The 23969-nt window shown below is 40.9% G+C and overlaps 1 protein-coding gene across 10 annotated transcripts in view; it reads right to left on the reverse strand.

Moving 5' to 3' along the window:
* FAM241A (family with sequence similarity 241 member A) overlaps positions 1–23969 on the reverse strand; it is a 449214-nt gene that overhangs the window by 293837 nt on the left and 131408 nt on the right. For 7 of the 10 annotated variants that reach the window (XR_005256769.1, XR_005256771.1, XR_005256774.1 and 4 more), the window contains 6 exons: positions 23500–23563; positions 17649–17843; positions 11540–11594; positions 10322–10435; positions 8308–8522; positions 1258–1439 (listed from right to left, as the gene is read on the reverse strand). The gene's annotated coding sequence lies outside the window, so the exon portion shown is untranslated. The remainder of the gene's footprint in view (positions 1–1257; positions 1440–8307; positions 8523–10321; positions 10436–11539; positions 11595–17648; positions 17844–23499; positions 23564–23969) is intronic. The other 3 variants (XR_005256772.1, XR_005256770.1, XR_005256773.1) reach the window with 3 other exon arrangements.

The raw sequence follows: 23969 nt of genomic DNA on the forward strand, positions 1-23969 counted from the left end.
TTTATTGTATTTCTCTGTCATCCCAGCAATGAGCTAGAAAATCCATAAGAATTCCCAGCACTAGCCTTTATTAAAGTACAGCCCTGGATTAGTTTAATGTCCAATTTAAAGTCACTGCCCTCACCTACTTTACTTACTTTTCTTAAAGAGAGCTATTTTCCCCCAATAATCTCCCAATGTAAGTTGCCAATAATATTTTCCCCTTAATAAGAAGTAAGGTTTCATTTATTTTGTGTATGTATGTGTGTATGTGTGTGTTGAGGAAAGAGCACTGGAGTGCAGCATTCTTCCCATGTTATTTTCCCCACACTGAAATATTAAAGCATAATAAGAGCAGGGCAAATACAGCAAAATCCAAGCACAGCCTTCCAAAAAGCAACAGCACAGGAGGTATAAACTCCTTTTGCAATGTTTGCACCCTTTCCTTTTGCTCTGTGCAAACATTCATATGGTTTCAAAATATTGTTTTTTCTGAAAGGATGTTCACAAAGCTCGCCTTTGTTGCAGATGAGACAGAAATTGTTAACCTGAGTTCCTCAGGTCCATACCCAAGCTACAGGTCTAAGACTAATCAGCTTGAAAAGAAAGGAAAAAAATGCCCCTCTCCAACAGGAATCTGAAAAGTGCTTGTGATCACTGCACTCCTTGTCTGTAATGATTTGACTGGAGAGCCCGTGTGGCTTGGTGGAGCTGAAGATGGCATTCTGTGTTTGCAGTCCATGTACTTGAGAGATATAAACACTGTTATTGGCCCTCCAGTTGGATTATTGATACATTAGCCTTACAAAATGTAGTTACCCTCTAGACTAGAGCAATAAAATATAGATGCTGTTCTGTGTTGAGAGAGTGCTCACCTTAGAGGGTTTTATTCAGCAAATTGTCTTCTGATGGCTCAGATTGCACTACATCTATGCTTAGATAACCTTCCTGATGCATCCCCTGAATCATATGTACCCTCAGAGTGTGTTCTTCTAGCATTGTATCCAGGTGAGTTCCACCTGAGCAGGTGCTGCCTTTTCAGTACTGGCCACCCAATCCTTTTGGAAACAAGCCCATAGCCCTCTTGTGCCTCTAGCAGTGGCTGCTCTGTGAGCAATCCTCAGCTGCTTGGTGAGAGCTGCTGCACTGGGGAAAGCTTCTCCCACATCAAACCCACTGTGAGTCTGGAAATGCCTCTCCTCCCGCTGGCAAAACTGCCCATTTTGGTTTGCTTGTGTGCTCAGGAACCTTGAAGGGAAGTGGAAGGGGAGAGCCTACCTGAGTACTCCTGGCTGTCCAGCTGCACTCCTGTTGTAGGCTTAGGCAGCTTTCTTCATCCATGACCAAGCTCTGTTTTTAGTCTTTTCTGCTATGTAGAGGCCAGTCCATATCAGATTTCCTGTACTTGGTTGTGCTTACTACTCCTGTCTGAGCTGCCAGATATCGTGGGGCATATTCTACTGGGGGAATAAAAAAGAAAAATATGAGAAAATTTTCTTCAGATAATTTAAATTCCTGGTCTAAATTCCTGGCATGACCATCTCATGCTTCATTTTTATGTCATCACAGCCAGTTATCACAGCAGGAAAAGACAAGTGTTTAATATTTAAGTTTTATCATACAGACAAAGTAAATTTGATAATATTAATGTTTTACATTTATTAGCTATAACTAATGTACACTTTGAATTATATCAGAAGCATTATATTCTAAGTTCTCAGATTCTCAGTTCAATGATTTCTTTTTTAGGCAGCAGCCCCCTGAAATTGTGCTTCCACACTAGCCAGTTACATGATGGATATATGATTGCATATGCTTTAAATCAACATGGGCAGTACTTTTAAAAACAAAATTCACAGCTCTTTAACTCCTAATTTCTGTAATTAGTTTATTTATGGGGAAAAATGTGGTTGACCCTTGTACGTATTGCTAAAAAAAAGCACAAGAGATATAACATCCAGATAGGCATATGACTGTATATTCAATATGATGCCAGCAATACTGTTGTGCCCTTGAGTGGTTCTCAACTAAGCAAAAGATGCAGGAACAGCAGAAATTTGTAAATTAAAGTAAATGATCAATTTTAGAAAGTGCCACAGCATGGAAAATACTTTTATTTTTACCACAGGAAATCCTACCAGAGAGCACACTCTTAAAGAGACAATCACTCTAGCACCAACAGAATCCAATTGCTTGTTTGGGACAAGACTCAGAGAAACTAAACCTTCTGACATGGTGATTTCAGAAAGCAAGAAAGTTTTGTTCCTGCCTGTGTCTGACATTGTACATAGACCCCAAAAGACAATTGTTTTGCACTTAATTTTGATCGTGGAAACTTCCAGTTTAAGAGACAGTGCAGTAGTTACTTTCTGTCTTACTCCCTTCAAATCTGTGCTGTTCAGAGAGCAGGCAAGGTGGAGAATGTGTCCAGGTGCTAAATGGAAGTAAAATTTACAGAGGCCAAACCCCAGGAGACCTTACCAGCTGGTTACAATTACTAGAGTTCAAAACCTGAGTTAAAAGAAATAAGATGGTAGATGGAACTGCACAGGAGGCAACAATAAACTAATATAGTTTTGAAAGGAGACAGAAAACTAAGTAGAAATGGGAGTATTCAAGTGCTGGATATAATCTGGGGTATATTAAGTGGAAGAAATAAATCAAGCAATAGCTCCGAGCACATGGTATAGAGCTGTGTTTTCCTTTAAAATTTGTGAAATGATAGCAATTTTTTGACAGAGTTTTTAAGAATCAGCTGGACACATATTGGAGATGAAGAGGTAAATCTGCAAACCCACACCACTGAAAATCTGGAAAGCCTGACAACAGCATAAGGGCTGAGTTTAAGCAACTTCAGACTGACACAATACATCTAGAGATTACTAAGGCATTAGGTATGACAGTTCCAGTTAAATGTTAAATAGAAACAAACAGTACTTTTTCATGGAAAATGTGTTGGTGAAAAATGACAAATAATGTAAAAAAATTAAATAGATAGAAAGATATCACCTGCAAAAAATCATGTTTTAAATATGATTATAAATTCCAAGTTTGAACAATTTGTGGAGTACCAGTTGAGTTTATATGAAATCAGAGGGAAAAAAAACTCCAAAAAACACAATTAAAGCTAAGAAGGGAAACCACCCTTTAGTACATCATAGCATTGTGATGGACAATGGCTTTAGTCACAGAGTCTGTACTTCATTTTTATGCTTCCAGCCAAGTAAAGCAACTTGCAAGATCTTAAAAAATAAAACAGAAATCCCGAGCCTACTAAACTACTAACACAGCAAAACAGTGATGTCATGGGATGGGGAAGATTGGAAAAAAGGTACGTCTTTCAGTGTAAACATTTTGCATTTGAAAGTGTTGAAACCTTTTTTTAATCATGTAAAGAGAATTCTTTATTAAATTTTTGATCAAAGCATGTAGAAGAAACAGCTAATAACCCAAGAGCTAGGGCATGCGTATGACATTTGGGAAGGTATTAACCCAAATTTCTCTCTGCTGGTGAAGAACAGTGGATAAATAATTCTTTGACTAGAAAAAGATAGACTGATCATATAATGTAGTGATTTGGGCACTTATCTAGAATGGGACAAGGAAAACCTGATCCCATATCTCATACAACCCATTTATCTCCAAGGAGTGCTCTAGCCACTAAATTATTGATTTTACTGAATTAACCTGCACATATTGAATTAACCTTACACATATATTCATTTACTGTCTTAAGCCCCTGCCATCATACTCACAAACAGGATATTTTTTAAAGTTTCCAGTTTTGTTGTGAGGAAAAAAAATAGCCAGTTTGGTCCAAAATATCTTTAAAAATTCTAAATAAAAGTAGAAACATTACAGGAATAGCCAGGAGTTATTATACATGGATTTTTTTTCTCAAGTTTTTATAGAAGCAAGAGGTCACCAAGAAGATCATGAGGCCCCTTATGGCTGATGACAAGACTAATTTGTTGACAGAAGATTTAGCATTACTTAAGAATTATATGAATTCTTTTTATCAAAGGGAAAAATGGCTGATAGATACCAGAAACAGATTTATTTCCCTAAGGAGGAAGAAGAAATACTAACGGAAATCAATATCAGATCAGAACAGGTGATTGAGAAATTTGAATGTTCTAGTTGCAGGAAAAATATAAGTTTTCTATGGTGCTCTTTTTTTTTCTTCAAAAAGGCTATGAATGTGGTATAAACATTTATCATTTGAAAAATGGAGAATCAAGACCAAAGAAAGTCAGAAAGAGTCAAACTAATTGGTTTACATCAGAGGTATTTCCAGATAAATGATTTTTTAAAACTGTTTGTTAAGACAAACTTAATGGGAGAGTACATTTTTCACTTTTTTATCCACTTCATCCTGTTTAAAAGAAAATAAACCAGGATGTGAAGGTGGGAGGTTTTCACAGTAAAGGAGTTCTTGGTCTTGGCTTGTGATCTACCAAACACCAGACATTGTCAGCTAAGGAAGAGGCAGGAACAATCCTCACAGGCAAGCAAGCTGGTGGCAGAGGTATTCTTGTCCTCAGAGCTGCTTTGTGGGGTTTTCCTACATTTGGAAATCAAGCTTAATATATTGTAAGTATTTTCCTGCTTGAGTTCCTTCCTTTCAACAATCTCTTTCAAAGTAATCACAGGCTTTGTGTACACAGAGGAGGGAGGAGGCAGATATTATTGCAGAAAACACAAGAGAAAAATAAGCTTTTTAAACTTCTGAAGCAACCACTAAGGTTAAGTGTATTTGTCCTCCAAAAAAGTAGAACGTGATTGGTAGTATCTGGTTACCGCAGGACAGGTCTGCCTGAAACAGAGCCAAGCTTTCCAAAACCACCACTGTTTAATGTGCCTCTTCTGATGAGTATTCAGTGTAAAATAACTTGATCACAAGTTTTGAGCACTCACATCCTACTATAATTCATCAGAGCTCAATATTGCTTAGAAAGAGCCACCAGGAACTGGCCTTTAAAAAGACCAGGTTGTAATATGGTTTTACACAAGCAGTGTGGACCCAAGATGGACGACTGGTCACAAGTTTTCACTCTTTTTTAAGTTTTGGTCCATTTACATATGGGAGTCAATTGTTCAATAACAGCTTCAGGTTATGAAGTCCCATTGCCCCAGTTTGCTCTCTTCAATTCGCTGTTGTTTACATTTTTGGGCCCAAAGCTGCAATCATGTCCTTGGTTCTAGGGGTGGAAAAGGATTGTTTTGTCCAACTAAACTGTGAAGATAACTTACCAACACTTTGGATGAGGTTCAGAGTTACACAATAAGTCAGTACAGAATCTGAAAAATACGAAAGCTAAAACTTAAGGCATGATTATCATAGCCTAGAAAATACCCACAGATTTGAGTAAAGAGGCACTTGAGCACTTTGGCTATCCCTGGGCTGCAGACAAGCCTTTCATGATGGCATTGCTCCAATTACTTGGACTGAGGGATCAGCTGGAACATGGAGTGGCTCTTTTCCTCTCCGCCTATTCACTTGTGTTTCCTTCCCATGGAGACAAGGGAGGGATAGTCATCTGAGCCTTGTCCAAGCAGGGAGATGGAGGCTGGTCAGGGGGCACATCTGGAATGAAATGTCCCTCAGAGGTCCCAGGGTACAGCCAAGCAGTGTCAAAGAGGAAACGCCAGAGCACATCGATCAGACAAAGTGCAGCTTTGTTTCCCGATGCATGCTGCTTTGTAGATTTATAACTTCACAAACAATCCCAATAAAAACAGGAATTATTTCCACACTGAGCAGCTCCCCAGCATGAATAAGAAAATGGGAGTCAAGATTAGTTACCTAATACCAGCTGGTGTTTCTTCAGTCATTCGGGAAAAACTGAAGAAGAAATATGTAGGCTTCAAGTGCAACTACTATAATCTATGGTCTCATTATAATGAGCTGTCAGAGAAAGATGGAGAGTATCAAGGTGAACTTCTTTAAATGTTTCAAATAAATTTGGCTTTATTGAGCACTGAGCCCTACCTTAAGATTAAGAAAATGAACTAAGGAGTAATAATTGTGGAATATTATAGAAATAGCAATTCACTGAGAGATTAATATATAGTCTATAGCCTATTAATATAAAGGCATAACTTACCATCTGAAGTTTTTGCAGGAGGACAGCAAAAGAGATGATGAAGATTTCAATAAAGTGACAGTAAGTTTGAAAATACTATTGACTACTTCAGTTTGAGCTCAGAAGTGTTTGAATGCAGAGAGAGGCACCAAGCCTACCGAATCAGAGATACTTGAGAACCAAAGGCACAAGACTGCTATTTAAAGGCAGTTGTGCTTGCAGGCTGCAGTGAAAATGGTACAGGGCAGCCACTCTTCCACCACAACACAAATGATCTTTTCGAGATGCAAAAATTATTCAAGGCAGCAGATGAGGCCTCACAGGCCTGTTAGCTGGCCTACCTATCACACACACAGAGATAAAATCTCTATCCATCTCAAGTATGTACTGCTACTTAAAAAGAAACCTTCCTCTGACTCCAGCTGCTCCTACTAATTTGAGATTGCATGTTTCTCTGGACTTTTCATGCAGCAACTAAATGACAGTCACACATGCAAATCCTGAATAAAGGCTGTCTCACATCAACTTATTAATTAACAATCATTGCCATAAGGTTTTCCTTAGCTCATGATTCATCTTTGATTCCGAGTTGATTGAGACCAAGGAAAATAATTTGAGTCTTCATCTTTTTTGTCTGTAGGGGTTTTTGAAGATGTCTACAAGCAAATGACCGGCACTCACTATTTCTTGTCTACTTCAAACTCAGTAATGGTTACTCAGTAATATAACAACTACTATTGGTAGTATAACAACTTATATTACTCAGTAATATAACAACTATTTGGGCTTTCCTTAAAAAAACCATATATATATAAAATTTAAACATCATCTGGGAAAAACTTGCCTGTGAAATAAAATATCAAACCTTTGCATGCTCACTAAGAGTACCTACTCCTTGCAGACGATCCAAGGACAACAGAAGAAGGATGCTTCTCCCCTTCTAATCCATGGAAAACTAAGAATAATCTGGCTCTTGGATGTCGTGATGAACATAGATGAACTTCCTGATTTGTCTTGAGAGGACTCCTTATCCCCTATATATAAATACCAAAATGCGACAAGTGTGCCAAGATAGGAAAATTACTTAAAATCTCTTGCTTCATTTGTTCATTTGCAATGCAGTTTATAGTTTACAATAGTTGCTCCATCATAATCACATTTTGTACTTTGCTTCCTTCCTTCAAAATTCATGAGCAACAGGAATGGCTGAGAGCCACCTCTGACAAGCAAGTCTTTCCTACAGTTTTAATGCTAACATAAAAGTTAATATTGATGGAAACTGGTAGTGGAAGTTATGGCATCAATGTCCATGTCAAATTTTATAACTGGGAAGCCATTAATTGCATTATAATCTGCATTTCTGCTTATGGTGATGGTGGCTCACCAGAGTGGATCAAAGCTAGTGGATGCCTTACTCTAGTAATCTCTAAGATAATTTTCCTTTTTTCTTTTTTTAATGTACCAAAAATTTCAATGTTGTCATCATTCCTGTCACAGCTTTGTTCTACAATCCAAACATGTCCTTGTGACACCTCCTTGCTTGGCTGTCACAGGTAGGTGCAGTAGCACCCTGACAGCTAACCAGTGCAGATACAGCAGAACCCTGAAACTGGACGTCGGGAGGGAGCTCTGAGAGAGCTGCCAGCAGCAGGAGAGGATGTCCATCCATCCCTCCATTTGTCCATCCATTCCTTCCATAGCTATGTGCCTGCAGCTGCATTCCCCAGTTGGAATTATGGTGTGTTCTAGCTCACACTTCTAAAAGCCTGCATCTATCTATGGTGAATTATAAATAGAAAAGGGAAAAAAAAGAGAAATGCTTGATTATGAGGACAGTTAACCATTTATTAATCTTACCAGGGTCATAAGTCAATACTGTTTGGAATCTGACCTTCAGTCTGTCTGAGTACAACACGTTGTTTTCTTCTACTAGTAAACCAAGTTGGCCCTGTACTTCTGGGTCAAGGAACCAAAAGCATGGAGTGCAGATATTCCTGGCAGCTCTTTCCAGCAGGACACCTTTAGAAGGTCCAGACAGTGGAGAACATTTACCAAAGACATGCAAAGGGCCTACTTGAGGTTCAGTGTACTGCCAGCTGCTGAGCCTGGGAAAGAGTTGACTCAGTGGGAATGGGGTTTCCCCTCATGGAAGAGACATTTGAAAGACACTTTCACGCAAACACAGCTGTTCCTTTCAAGCAGCTCAAGTCCAAAAACTCCATCTTTCACCTTCAAGTGATACCTTGTCCACTTGTCCAAAATGATGAATGGGGCTGTGGATAATACACCCAGTTCTCTCCAGTTTCTGGCACCACCACAAAAGACACCGGATTGCTTTTGTTGATTAACTCTTTTTCATGATACTCACTTCCTCAAGGTGCCCCTCAGCTGTTAACATTGTGTACAGCTACGTTTTGTGGTAGGAGAGCTTTCTTGTTTTCAGTGTTCTGTATATACCTGTGGGAAATAACAGTAAAGAAAATATTTACCAGGTATGTGTCTCATAACAATTTCCAGAAAATGCACCACTGAATCCATGCCTTGCTATGCTTTGCCATGTTCAGACTGAGGAGCTGAAGAGGCTCATTACAACAGAAATATTTGCAGGCTTTTAGGGCAACCATTCTTCCTCTCCCTTCCTGTAAGATGACGGTCACACCATCGTCCACTAAGACTTTTTGAAAGAAATAAGTTAAGGAGGCAGTGGGGAAAGAGGTATATTTTCATTTTAAGTGGCACACTATGAAATAAGTCCAGTGCTTGAGCAAGCAGGGGAAGGAGTTGAGTTTATTTCCCTTCCTTCCCCTCCTCACTGCTGCCAACTGAAACAAAAGCAAGAGGAGGGGGAAGGTTAAATGCTGAGAAAGAGTTTGCACACACCCAATTTTGGAAAGCATCCACTCCTTTCCACTTCAGCATCACGCCCTCAGGATAAACCCTCCTGGCTGGGTGTAAACAAGGTGCCCTATGGAAACCCAGGGTGTGGCTCTGGTGCAGGGATCGCTACAGCCCTGTGTGAGGCACCAGGAGCCAAGTGCTGTGTGTGAAAGCTGGCTCCTGTGACATGAAAGCAAACACCTGCTATTCATGTGCTTGACATCAAACATTGATTTCTCAACCTCTCTGCCACCCAAAAAACAGATAAGTCCAAAAACTCTCTTTCCTACACCAAAATAAAACAGTGGTGGAAATCAGGGGCTGCAAAGTGCTGTGTAAAGACTGAAGACCTGTCTTGCCCTTAACTCATTTTTTGGAGATGAAGCACAGACTTCCTGCTCATCTCCTGCCTTACTAGCAGTATTTTCCCAGCACAGAAAACTGTGAGGCACTGTGAAGAGCTGTTTTATTTAATCTTTCTTCAACTTAATGCTCTGTTTACTTTTTATTGGTAGTGGGTTTTTTTGTTGTATGAGCTCAGGCCAGAAGAGCATGGCTGCTGAACATGCAATTCCCCCTATACACTAAGGGAGATCACTAGCAGTGCTTTCACTATTAGACCCTGGAGCTTAGTGAGAAGATTTTGTTTACAGGGGCACCTTATCCTATGCACCAGAAGAGCAGTGGGGAAACTGGCAGTTCCAAATCCTGTCAGCATGTTTGATGAAGAGGGGGAGCATGCAAACAGCAGTGTGACTCATTTTTCTGGATGGCACAAGCCACGTACACTACACTTGCTCTGTGTTTGCTCTTGCCACAGTCCACAGGCATCACACCCTCTGCTCCCCAGGAGCTTGGTGGGTGCAGTGTTTTCACTACTTTGAAAAATGTGTATAGTAGGGACAAGGAGAAAACTACAGGCAGTGGGAGCATAGGGAAGCTGGTATGGAGAGCACCATCATGTTCAGGACATATGGATGTTACTATGAAATTCTTCATAACCCTGGGTATCTTCTGGATTCGGCTCAGTCCCTGAGTGAGGAGAAGATTTGGGATGTTCTCCTCTGAAAGGAAAAGTTTATCTCCAATTGCAATGAATAAATTACTTTATAGGTACAAAACCCTCAAGGGTGCATCTCAGATTCATATGATTTTTTTCATCTGCTTCTCAGATTCACAATAGCTGATAGATGTGTAAAAGCCCAAGAAGCTAGAAACTCCCTCGTGAATCCCAATGTGCAGATGCCACAAAGCAAAAATTATCTCTGCTAATATAACCATTAACTCATACTTAGAATTTCCCCCTGCAGATTTATCTTTTTCTTCTCCCTCACCCCCTGCTCCCCTGGCTCCCATATGTTTGTGGAGATTACACATACTTTTAATTAATTCAGGACAGTTTTGATAACTCTCCTCACATGGATGTGGAGGATGTGAAGTGCCACACTTTCTGAAAAACTGAAACATAACAGCAGCTTCTTAATCCAAAGGCCCTGAAAAAGAAAAATAAAGACAAAATTGAAGTGGTCTGTGAGGCTGATAGAAAGAAATTGCCTTGTCTAAATTTTATTCCCTTCAGCAAAAATATCAGAAATCTAAATGAATATTTATGCAGAAATACATTTAGAATAAATTAATTCCAAAATATGACAATTATGTTCCCCTACTTCAGTCAGGAAATTTTAAGTAACAAAGCTGAACTCCTTCCATTACAAATAGAAAGACCTATTTTTTACTGGTCCCTTTCTGGCTGATTGGGTTCAGAGAAATAAACACATCTTAATGAGCTGGTGGCTACAAATATAGACCTTTGAAAGTCTTTCCTTGATTTTTAAGAGAAGGAGGAACATATCAAGAAACCTTGCAATCATAGGCCAACTGTTTTGAAATGTACCCTGTCGGTGGGCCAGTCCCTGGGTAAGGAGGGGCATTTCAAAATGACACTTGCTAGCTGCTTCCTCAGCCCTTCTCTCACACCACCACATCTTCCCCCCTATGCATCCACGCAGCCCTGCTCCCCGGCACAGGGGCAGCCCTGTGAACTCCTGGCCATGGGAGCCAACTCCATCACAAAGGGACTCTCCTGACGATGTGTTTTCACAGCATGGAACCCATTTCACACCGCCCCTCTCTTTCAGGTTTCCATCCCCTTGGGCCTAAGTAACACTACTGTGGCACTGACTTCAATAAGTAACTTTTTATTGTGTCTAATCATGTGCAAATGTGTTAAAATTGGTAGTTTTTAGCAAACAGTTATGGAACATATTACCGTAAGGCATTTGTTCATGGCGTGACAATGATTGGCTCCATGCCACTTAAATGTTTTATTTAATAATGTGGGAATTTCAGTGTGTTTTCCTTTCATTATTTTTAACTTGAAAACAGAAACAGAAAGCCCCTTCTTTAAAGTTAAAACTTTACCGCCTAGAGTCTGTCAAAAGCAATATAAGCATCTGGATTTTAAAAAGGGAGCTTTTGCAGGATGTTAATTTAATATACTGGCATATTTCATGCATACTTTTTATATTTTGTATGCTTGGAGCTATCTCTAGAGTGACCACCCAGGAACAACAGACTTTTCAAAATTCAAAACTTACGAGCAAAAGACGATGTTCATGTAACGGTGCACATTTCAGGTAATATCTGCCAATCCTGGAAAACAAATGCTATGCATAACATTTCAGCTATTTCATGTAATGCATTTGTATAAGCCATCATGTAAAATAAAAGGGTTTACATTACAAACAATCTAACCTTTAGCTCCCAGAGGGTTACACTTCCAAAACAATTCCACCGTTAATAAGGTATGCTACGAATAGGAACATCTCCAATCTCACATGAGTAACAACTTTTCAAGGTAACATCTCAACCCCACAATTTCTTGGCAAAGATTCCACATTACATTGTATGTCATGTGAGAGGAATTAATAACCAAGTATGGGCCGCTGTTCAAAATTGGAAATGTCATTGGAATAAGGAAAAATGTACGTGTGTCTTTCCCCAGTTTCCTGAAAAAGTTGTGTTGCAGTCTTTTGCAGCACCCCTTCAACTAGAATATAGAGCTCTCCATTGCTTAATGTGAGTACTGGTTGCTGGCTGGCTTATGCACTTCAGGAACAAACATACTTTTTGAGAAACATAGTCGAAAAATACAGTGTGCTCAACACCAAGCAGTTCTTTTTGAGCAAACCATTTGCTGCCATATTTTCATTAACAAACTTTGGAACCAAAAAAGAAAAAAAATTTTCTTCAGTGGTACTCTTTCATTTCAGAACGTGATTTTTCGATCCTTTATATATATATATATATATACATGTGTATATATATAATTTTACTTTTACTTTTATTTTTTAACAATTTCCCTGTCTTCAACTGTTCTGTTACTTTCTTTGGGTAACTGTGCTGAAGCTCTCATATCATACAATTAAACAATTCTCCTCCTGACTGAGCTGTAAGAGATAATTGAAGAGAAAAACACGATTATGTGGACAATTTAAGATCAATACAAGGGATAAATACACAAGACTGTCCCAACACACAAATTACAAGAACAGGACAGATGGAAAACCAAACAGCAGAAAAAGTGGCATATTTAGCAGATGCAGACAGACACAGAGTGAGATATGAAGGGTTACATTTCACCAATCACTAACATAGCATTTTTTCTTAATCTTTTTTTTGAACCCTACTGTAATGGTCTTGCTGTAGTTATCCAAGAATTCAGTGTCCTCTGTTCACTATATCACATTTTATTTTGTTTTCTTCTACAATCATCTTAACCATTTTCTTCCAAAATGACAAGCTGTAATTCTTCAATTCAAAACCCCTATTGTTGAAAGAGCAGAGGAAAAAGCAGCATTAGGAAGAAAGACCTATTCTACAAGTTTACCAGTTCTTTTACCTGACAACTAGAAGTTATGCCACCTCCACTATGACAGTTTCTGGAGCGAAACAAAGTAACTTTCAAAGAGCTTTCCATTTCAGCCGTAAAAGCATTAGCTGGAGACCTGGAGAAACTGGGAGTATTTTTGGAAGCTGAAGAATCAGGAAGTGGAAGGGTTACTTGATTTTTACATTTTTGTTTTATGTTTTAAACCCAATTTGAACTCAGGCACTGAGATTCATCCCACTTGAAATAACACGGTTGAAATAATTGCTTTACTCAGAGCTGCTAAGGGCACTGATGGACACAATTTAAACTACCTGATGACTGTGGTGGGCAGATTACCAGGAAGAGGACCACTCAACTGCTGGGGCCAGAGTGACTCTTTGACCTTTTGTGGAGAACCTGAACAGCCTTGGTTATGTCCTGCTCGATCTGCCTGTAACAGTTGATGAATAGAATAATTTTAGAGTAGTTACAATCACCACCCATATATTTATGTATCTGAGAAAATTAGAGAAAAAACCTCCCTGCAATTTTTCAATGTTTTAGAGTTGGTTGTCATACCCTAAAGAAAATTTTCTTCTATATATTGCTTTAAAAAAAAGTTATGTTATAAAATAAATATTGGCAGCAAAATGCTGAAGTTTAGGCATCCAGGGTCTCTCTAAGCAAATGCTGCATTAACAAGCTGCCAGGAGCCCAACAGCTGCATTTGATTTTCATAAAAAGGAGCAGATTGCTTCAGCTGCCCCCCACAGGAAGGTGAGGCCCAGGGTGTATCCTGGCAGGCACAGCTCCTGCTGTCCCAGCCATCCCACGCAGAGGACAGAGCAATCTTACATCATGTCCCACAGTCTACCAAGCCCCTCTCACGTGGAGTGGGAATTTCTCATTTCCCACACATCTCACTAACTAGGGATGAGGCTGTGAGTGAAATAAGGGCACTTAGCCGCTTCCTAATCCATCTATACTCCATGGATACAATTAGATAGAATGGAATATAATAATTGACTAACAGCAGCTTTTTTTATGCACTCTGAGAAGAAAGATTTCCCTAGACATTAATAACAGATCTAGGTATCACTTTCAAAAGTCTACTCAGGCTGCGCAAGAGGGCAAAATTTAAGGCAAGAACTGCAGTGCACATCTTTAAGAGGATTTCTTTTTCACCCAAGTCTACAAAATATTATTTATGATTCCATGACTGCTACCAGTTGCTGATGATATCACACTTGGCTTTTTTACATCTTTTCTGCCACCTGATTTCCAGCTCCGAGAAATCCTACACTGCAGCAAAAGGCAGGAAGATGTCAGAAAGCATGTGCTATGACTTATCATGCTCCAAACATGCTGGGAACACAGACACTATGTAATGCCTGATAGAGTGCTTTTGCATTGGGACATCAACAGCTTTTCCTTTGTCAGTAGTGCTAAATGAATTGGAAGATCACTGTGCTACAGCTTCTCAGTCAGGAGAGCTGTCAGCAGCTCTGCGATGGCCATCTGGGGAAAACAAACGCTTGGCCCAAAGCAAGATGACGTAACAGATGAGGAGCACTGGCAGGGACATGGGGGATTATATTAAAAACCTATCTTATTTGTTAGCTAGCTGTAGATGACAGCATTGGAGTGCACAATAAAATGCATTTATGATGCTCCGTAAATCCCTCGGGTTCACCACACTTGTCTACATTGTGAGCTCATTTATTGGCCAGGAATGAAACAGAAGTCAGTTGTGTTTCATTCAAGATTAAAATTGTAACTTAACTATATCTCAAATAGTAGCTGCTGCATAGTGCAGAAGTCTGTCAACTGTACTTTGCCTTTTTTTGGCATGCACATTTTCGCATAAATCTTCATGTACTTTTTTTGGTAAGAGAACATAAATTTTTTCTGATTGCACCATTAGATAATGTTCAATATGTATTATTTTAGTTCTACACAGAAAAAGAGAAAACCCAAACAGCAATGGCAAATGCCAAAACTCATGTGTCTGCTACTCCAGTTTTATGAAGAACAGAACATTCTTTGTGCTTGGCAAGATTTAATCATATTAATGACAAATTAATCTTATTAAAAATAATATAATCATTCCTACAGAATGATGATGAGTTCATGGCTACTTCACAAGCATGCAAAGGTTATCTGGTTGCTTTTCTTTTGCATATACTCTTAGGTCTTCTCTGACCCATAGCAATAGAACACGTGAGATATGGATCCCACTTGGTAGCTAAACAAGAATGACTGTTTAGTTCAGGGACCTGACTTACATCAGATTAATGGAGGTCCTAAGCTGCCAAAAAAAAAAAAAAAAGGAAAAAAAGAAAAAAAAGTTCTATTTTGCCCAAACATACAGCACATCAACAATATTGCTTATGATGCAATGACTCAGCAGACCAAAGTGATTGCATCCCTTTTTCAACATAACACTGAAAAGTCTACATGGTTTTGGCCCAATGAGAGCCTCTTCTGACTGCAGAGATGGAAAAGGAAAATGAGACAGATCCATGATCCTACTTGTATCTTCACTATTTTGAAAACACTCAAAAATGGACAAGCACTAGGAGAGTATTTACTGCGTTCAGTGTTGGCCCATGCTTTGATGTGATAGTTTGCACTGAAGAACTTCAGCCAATCGACTTTTGTCCTGGCACTTTACAATACACGTGCCATGTAACAAAATCTTATAAGTTGAAATGCTGCAAAACAGAAGGTGTAGTCTGCATGAGTAATCAAGCTTATATGTATTCATAGAAAGAAGAAGGAAAGTATCCTGAATAGATTTCAGAGTATCATTGCTGTCAACCAGGACTTCAACAGAAACACAGATTTAATTTACAGCTTTCTTAACTGAGAGTTGAACAGTATGGAGTGTTCTGAAAATTAAGTGTCAGTGATTAAAGACATTTGTTTATTTATTTGTTTACTTATTATGCGTGAGCTTGTTTCTGGGCTTGATTTTTTTGGGATGTGAGGGGGATTGCACATTTCAATATGATTTACTGAAAAAACTACTGAAAAACACAAATTTGCATAGCTCTATTTGCTTGGTCTGTTTGTTCAAAGTTACTATAGCTTTCAAGCACCTTCCTTTACAGAATGGCAAAACCCAGGTAAAAATTAGGAGCCGTGTTACATACAATGTTTCCATAGCTCCCAGTAGTAAATAGTACCTATCTCCCCACAAACAGGCAGTTTTCCTGTGATTTCAGAGAATGCAGGAGAGTTTAATGCTCTGGTCTGGAACACAGATTAATAGGGTTTTGCTGACAGTTCAAAACTGGCCTTAAACCGATCATTTCTTCCTCTCCCTTTACAGGCCCATTCTCTTCCCTTTGCTTGTAACTTCTTGACCATTTATGGTGCTTTACTCATTCATGAACAGCTGTCAGTTTGCCTGCATTCCTTCCCTTCTATCATTGGGATCAGTTGAGGTTTTGTTCCTAATTACAACCTAATTGGCTGTTTAAAATGCATAATCCTCTTCAGAAGATTACTGTAGCAGAGGCTTCCAGGAAATGCTCTTGCAGTATTGAAGGCCTTTGGCAGGAAAGCTTGGGGCTTTCTACCCAATTGCTCCCACCACATCAACAGGGACATTTGGAAGAAAGCGCAGGCAGCTTCCAAAAGTCTTCTACAGCATGGCATTTCCTCTGGAAAGCAGTGGTGGCCTAAGGCTGAGATATAGGTTTGCACTGATACTTTGGAGGAGGTGTTGTAATATAACAACAAACTGGATTAATAGATGTAATAAGTTATTGAACTTCATTCTAAACCATTCACAATATGTGTAGTTTAAATAACTTTATCAAAAATAGAAATAAAGTAAGTATTTACAAGAAACTGCATGTCTACCATCAGTGCTTTTTTGTTACCCAAAGACTGAAAGATATGATACCAAAATCTACTGAAGTTCTTAATCACTGAAGAGGAAGAGAAAAGGTGAGGAGAAGAGAAAGAGAATTACAAAAGAATTAACATTCCTAACCTGCTAAAGACCCAATAGCCACTGTTGGAAAAGGGATATCTTCTATAATAACCACATTTATTATGCATTACTAGTAAAATCCTGACAGGTTTATCAAGTCATTATACAGAAACCCTACCACTAGTGCATGCTCACATACCAAAAGCCCACAATCTAAAAATACATGTTTGGGCATTCATTGGATAAGAATATTCCAGGGGGGAAGATGGGTGAAAAAAAGAGAAGAGATAAAAAGAAGGAATCTCCTAATAACATGAGAAGAGTCAGGCATATCTGCAATTCTTGACAACTGCATTATTTCCATCATCATTATCCGGACTTTACTGTATAAGCTCCCTGAAAATACCTTGGAAAAAGGATACCTCAGAATCCCCTGATCTTATGAAATGATGAGTTTTAATTGCCTAAACCAACATTCTCTTTCATAATTTGTCTTCTTACAAAAGATCCTAACAGACTTGAATGCTCAGGACAGAAGAAGGAGAACATTATGGAACACAGCAAATTTAAACACAAATTGGTTTAAAATTTAGCTGAAATAATATTAGTTTTTGAACTGGCTCCTGTGAAGCTGGGTGCTCTGATGGACCAGAAACAGCATGGGTGGAAAATGAGGGTGTGTTTTTGGAGGAAAGGTTATGATGACACTGAAGAGTGACATCTGGTTTACCCAAGAATAAGTGCCAATAAACACCTTCAGATGGAGAATTGATCACAGGCCTCAGCAATCACGCTGGAGGCATGTGAAATTTATTGTAAGCCTGCCTGTTATTTACCTCACTAGAAGAAGCACAGTGCTAAAAAGCAAGAACAAACAAACAAACCAACCCACCAGCTCATGAGGATGTCAAACAAACTGAAGCAGGAGATGAAGGCAGCAAGACCTCATTCAGCCCTGCGACACAGTTGGCATGGTGGAGACACTGGTCCGGGCTCACAGCTCACATCTCTGACTCTATGTGTCCAAGTCAGTGGGGGCCTGGGAACATTATCTTCCATCTTTTGATGCTTGTTTATTCAATTTGCACTGGAACAGCAAAGAACAAATCCAAAGCAACGTAGGTCTCCTACAAAGTTTACTAATCAAGGTAGTTGGATGACATTTTCAGGTCTCAGAATTCAACTTAGGTGGGTCCTTAATTAAAATCCTTGCTGAATTTGGCCAAAGCTTTCCTTGGTGGTGTGCTCACCAGCAGGAGTCCATACTGCAACTACAAGTAAGAAATTGCACAGATGGGTTCTAAAAATGAAGTTCCTAATGGAGAAGTTGAATAAACTGACCTGAAACAGTCGTCAGTGGTTCTCAGGGAGTATTTAAGCAGTACCAAAAGCAAGGAATTTTTTTCATGCTGTGTCGGAACCCAGGACTCTCCTCTGGGTGTCCTGGATGGCCAGAGCCGCTGGCAGGGGGCTCTGAGACCCTGGCATGCAGCCAAAGACACACGTGGGGTTTTGATCTTAGCCCGTGGAGCAAATTACTAACTCTGTATGAAGAATTACAAGCCACACACACAAGTTAGATAGCATAGTAGAGATAATCACAAAGTGAAAGGAAGGATTTTTGAGTGCTGTACAGGGGGGTTTTAAGCCTTGTACGCAGGGGTCCAAGTTTTGTACATGGGGGTCAGGAGATCTAAGATGGAGGGACTTGGGTGTGCCCTGTCCTCTTTCTTTCTCCTTCCTAGCCTCCATGTCTTTGGTGGTGTTGGCACTCACAGATTGGTTTAGAGTAGAAAGTCACCATTCAATATAGATAGTAGGTATTGGAGAAAAAGCATAAACATGTAGTACGTAATATATGATATAAAAGATGGCACCAGCCCCTGGGAGGGTGGAGTGTGCCTTTGTCTGAGCTGCTGAACGGGCCACAGCAGTTCAGGGAGAAGAATCTTGTAGATAACCAACAATAAACAACCTTGAGAACAGACAACAGAAGACTACTGAGTCTTTCTTCGAAGGCACGGGTTGGAGGAGGGACTTTTCCATCTTTCGGGGTCATCCCAATCCGGGGGTGAAACCCCACATCTGGCGTCCCTGGGTCGGCATGACTGAAGCAAAGAGATAAAAACATCAGACGACCTCCAAACCCAATCTGGGAAGAAGGCACACTCCGAAGTTCCAGAGAGAGAGAGCAGAGAGCCCGAAACAAAAACATCACTAAGACAACATCGCCTCGAGAGCAGCCCGGAGAGGAAGAAAACCAGAAATGCGCGTCTGGAATTCCATGCCTGGAAAACTGCTGGACAGGGACCAGGACCATCTCTGGACCGACCTCGCGTTGATTCAGCTTTTGGTGAGAACAGTCAAAATTAAGAACATGGGGAAAGCATATTCCCAGGAACAACTCAGGGAGATTAATGGACATCTTTATCATTTAGCAACAGGGAAAGAAAACAAGGCCTTGAAACTTTTGGTTCCAGAGAGAGTAATGCTGGAGGAAATTTCGCGGAGTGCCGCGGGGGTACCTTTTATCAGCAGGCAGCAGAAATGACTCCCACCAGTCAGGGGGGAGGGATGCCTTCTTGCCATCCGCAAGAGAGGGAATCGTCTAGCCATCCGCAGACGGGGTTTACTGTTATGAAATTAGGAGGAACAGAACTGACTCTCACCAAAAGGTGGGGGGGGGGGATCGTTATCACCTTCAGGACTTACAGGGTGCCCAGGCACACCTCTTCCAGTTGCGGGAAAGCGCGGCTTGAAGGACTGGGATTTTGCCTTCTTTGTGGCTTGTTCCCCAGAACTGCAGCCTGTGACAGAGGCGACGGCAGGATGGGGGGCAGAGAGATTGCAGGACGGGAGAAGGAGCTGCTTTTCGGCGGCTGGCACAGAACCCATGCCGAGGTGGCACCGGTCAGCCGGCAGCCCGGGGGACCCGCACAGGCGGCGGCGGGGGTTGCGGAGGCTGGCGGGGGGGCCACAGCGGCAGGGGGGGCGCGGCGGCGGCGGCAGCTGCAGCCGCGGCGGCGGCGGCGGCGGCGGCGCCGGCGCGCGCATGCGCAGTGCCGGCGGCAGGAGAGGCAGCGGCGGCGGGAAGCTCGGACGCGGCGATTGCGCGTTCCCAGGGTGCCGTGACGCGCTCCATGCTGAGAGCCCGCGCGGCCGCGGACACGGCCGCCCGACAGGCGGGGGGGGCCGCTCTCGCACTGCAGCAGCGCCGCTGGCAGGACTGAGCTCATGAGACTGAGCACAGAACCGCGGGAGATGCTCGTCTCAGAGCGGCAGCGCCAGTGCGCGCGCGCGTGTCGGTGGAGCGAAACCCTACCTGGTCGGGGAGGGGCAGCTCGCATGTTGTAGACGCGAAACGGGCACAGACGGGACAAGAATCGCGCGCTCGGTTGTGGACGTTGGCACGGAGCCAGGGGAGGCGGATCCCAGTGGACAGCAGAGCAGGGCACAGGCAGAGACGGGACAAGGTCAGGGCGGAGATGTCCTTCAAGGCGCCGCTCTGTCAGAGTTGCTAGGCAACCACAGTAGCCAGAATTCCAGGCAGGTTTTTGGGGAAAAACAGGTCTGGAAACTTTTCCAAGGGCAGGATGAGAAGCTTCTGAGAATTTTCACAGTGTTTTATCCAGTTTTTCAACAGGATCAACTCCAGAAAAAAAAAAATGCAGCAGATGTTATGTGGGGCAATTGGTTCAGTTCTTCCACAGGCAGGTTCCACAGAAGTGATGGCAACAGCATTTGCCAGAGGACCATGATTCAGATGCAGAAGACATGGACAATGCCACAAGTGCAGAGCTCTATGTTGCAGTCAAACAAAGTTTTTTAAGGGTTGACTTTCTAAATAGGTATTTTCATATCAGTCATTTCTTGGGATTTTATTGTTTTTCTACTGTGAAAAATGCTTCCTAGGGAAACAAAACATCATGTAAAGAGTCTGTGGGGCCATCAGCTGATTTCCCAATGGTTCAGAGTTCTAGGAATTGTTGGTATTGAGTTTGTAACCTTTGTTATTTCTAATTTTTATAAGTAATAATGATAAATAATGATGGTTGTTGATGTTATATGAATGTTATAAAAAGATTGTTTTGTGATAAGAATTATTGTTAAGGTATTGTATTGTTAAGGTATTGTTAAGGTATTGTATTTACAGCCGGCTTTCATGTCTTTGTGTGATAATCTTTTATCTCTTTTGTGATCATCTGCAAGACACATGTCTTTTCAGGATCCTGTTTTTTGATTTCTTAACTACTCACATGTTTTTTGGGTTTTTCTATCCAGATTGCCAGTCTCATGGTTTTTTTTTCAGTCATTATTACAGAGGTACTTCAGCAGAGAATTCAGTTGTAACATTAAATTCTTAGGTTTTTGAGTTTCAATATTGTATTAGGTAATGAGTCTTTCATGCAGCTGCACTTCTTTCACTCTCAGTGTCCAGATCCAGGTTCACAATCCTGACTGTGATGAAGTTCATATCTCTGAAGAAGAGGTTTGTTGTATTTGAAGAATCCCTATCATGTTATCTCATGGTGTGAAAGATTTCTAATCCTAAGGTTACTTATTCATAACTGTTGTTTTTAAGAGTTTTGTTTTAGAATGTGTTAAGTGATACTCGCCAATTAGAGTTCGAGCTGTGGCCAAGCTTTAGCTCTACTTGGTGGAGTGATTGACAATCAACCCAGAAGTTTTCTGCATCAAAAAGTATTCAAGTCCTTTTGACTTGGCAATTTGACCATATATGACAGCTGAGCTGGTTTTGAAAGGAAGCTTGGAGAAACATGAATCCGGACATGATTTCTTCAATCTTCTGTTGTTTTAAGGTTCATCAGCTGTTGCAGACTCTGGGATGACAGTCCAATGTTGTGGTGCTTGATGATTGTGTGATTTCACATGTGCTGTTGATTGTCTGTATTATTTGGTTGATTTCTAATTACTGTTGTATTGCATTTCTCTATGCAATTTTGCAAAACAGAACAGATCAAGGTTTCATTTTCACATCAAGACCTATTCTTCATTTCTGGGATTTTGAGAGGATCCTCCAGTCCCTGCGGGGACGTGGATTTGTTTGTGTTTTAACAGGTACAAAGTACAGGTGGATTTCAGTGAAGAATGTGAAACTGTATCAAGTGCAAGAAAACGCTGAGCACTCGACAAGCAAAGAAGAAGACACACAGATGTGGACTGCACAGAGATTCCAACCATTGTGCTTCACCAGTCCACAGAAGATTGCAGACTTTGGGTTTCTGCATGGGTGTGGGAATCAGTGATATTGTAGAAAATTTGTTAGATGATAGTTTTACATTTTGATAGGGCTTGTAATTCTTCTGCTCATTCAGCCATGCATTCTTCAGTGCATATGGCAGGCCATGAATAAGGCTGCCAAAGACGTGCTTTTGGTGCAAAGAGAAGGGGGAGATGTCGGAACCCAGGACTCTCCTCTGGGTGTCCTGGATGGCCAGAGCCGCTGGCAGGGGGCTCTGAGACCCTGGCATGCAGCCAAAGACACACGTGGGGTTTTGATCTTAGCCCGTGGAGCAAATTACTAACTCTGTATGAAGAATTACAAGCCACACACACAAGTTAGATAGCATAGTAGAGATAATCACAAAGTGAAAGGAAGGATTTTTGAGTGCTGTACAGGGGGGTTTTAAGCCTTGTACGCAGGGGTCCAAGTTTTGTACATGGGGGTCAGGAGATCTAAGATGGAGGGACTTGGGTGTGCCCTGTCCTCTTTCTTTCTCCTTCCTAGCCTCCATGTCTTTGGTGGTGTTGGCACTCACAGATTGGTTTAGAGTAGAAAGTCACCATTCAATATAGATAGTAGGTATTGGAGAAAAAGCATAAACATGTAGTACGTAATATATGATATAAAAGATGGCACCAGCCCCTGGGAGGGTGGAGTGTGCCTTTGTCTGAGCTGCTGAACGGGCCACAGCAGTTCAGGGAGAAGAATCTTGTAGATAACCAACAATAAACAACCTTGAGAACAGACAACAGAAGACTACTGAGTCTTTCTTCGAAGGCACGGGTTGGAGGAGGGACTTTTCCATCTTTCGGGGTCATCCCAATCCGGGGGTGAAACCCCACAATGCTGGCTCTATTATAAGCAAAGCAAACGTCTTAGAACAGTAAAAAGAAAATGGACAAGTGTCGTGGTTTCAGCTGGGATAGAATTAATTTTCTCCTTAGTGTCTGGTACAGTACTGTGGCTTGTATTTAGGGTAAGAATAATGCAAATAACACACTGGTGTTTTAGCAGTTGCTGAGCTGTGGTTATACTAAATCAAGAACTTTTCAGCTTCTCATACATCCCTGCCAGCTGGGGGTGCACAAGAATTTGAGAGGGGATATAGCTAAGATGGCTAACCCCACCTGACCCAAGGGACATTCCATACCATACAGCACCATGCTGACCAATAAAACTGTGGGGAGTTAGCTGAGATGTTCCAATTGCTGCTCGGGGACAGAGCAATCAGTCAGCAGGTGGTGACCAATTGCATTGTGAATCACTTGTCTTGGATATTCTTTAATCATTATTATGTTGTTCCCTTCCTTTTCCATCCCATTAAGCTGTTTTTATCTCAATCCATGATTTTACCTTCAAAACCGAGGTATCAGACTCGTCACTCAAAAACTCCCAACTTTTCTCTGCTTCAAAAAAGAATCTTGCACTGCAGCATGTCTGTTTTTTCTAGAGTTAGAACAAATCAATGGTTTATCATGACACTCTTCATTCATCTTACCTGAACGAGCGTGGCCAGAGAGCTCTTTAAACAGGCTATCCTGGAAGCATTTCCCTAAAGAAATCTGGATAGGTGGAAAAGAAATTTAATGTGCCTAAGTTTTTTTAAAACCAAATCTTTTGCTGCATGCTAGGACAGATATTTTTGACTGGACTGAAAAATTATCCACAAGGAGGGTTCAGACATTGAGCCATGATAGTTACAATAACTCTAATAATGCAACTGTTGTTGACACCACCAAAGTTTACGTATCAGTTTATGACAGTGAGATGTTTCAGTATAGTATTGCTTAGTAGCAATTCGTTTTATTTGGAGTGATTAGGTGTTCAGTCACTTACAGAGGCCCAGGGTATTAGGAACCATTCAGAGTTTGCTTGCAAATTTCTGCCTTGAAAAGCCTTTGAGTATTACAGATATTTCTTGCAATCCAAAATACAGAGGAAAAAAAATCATGGAAGCAATGCTTGCAA

This window comes from Motacilla alba, chromosome 4 (assembly GCF_015832195.1).
Source record: "Motacilla alba alba isolate MOTALB_02 chromosome 4, Motacilla_alba_V1.0_pri, whole genome shotgun sequence".
In the NCBI taxonomy this organism is placed as follows: Eukaryota; Metazoa; Chordata; class Aves; order Passeriformes; family Motacillidae; genus Motacilla; species Motacilla alba.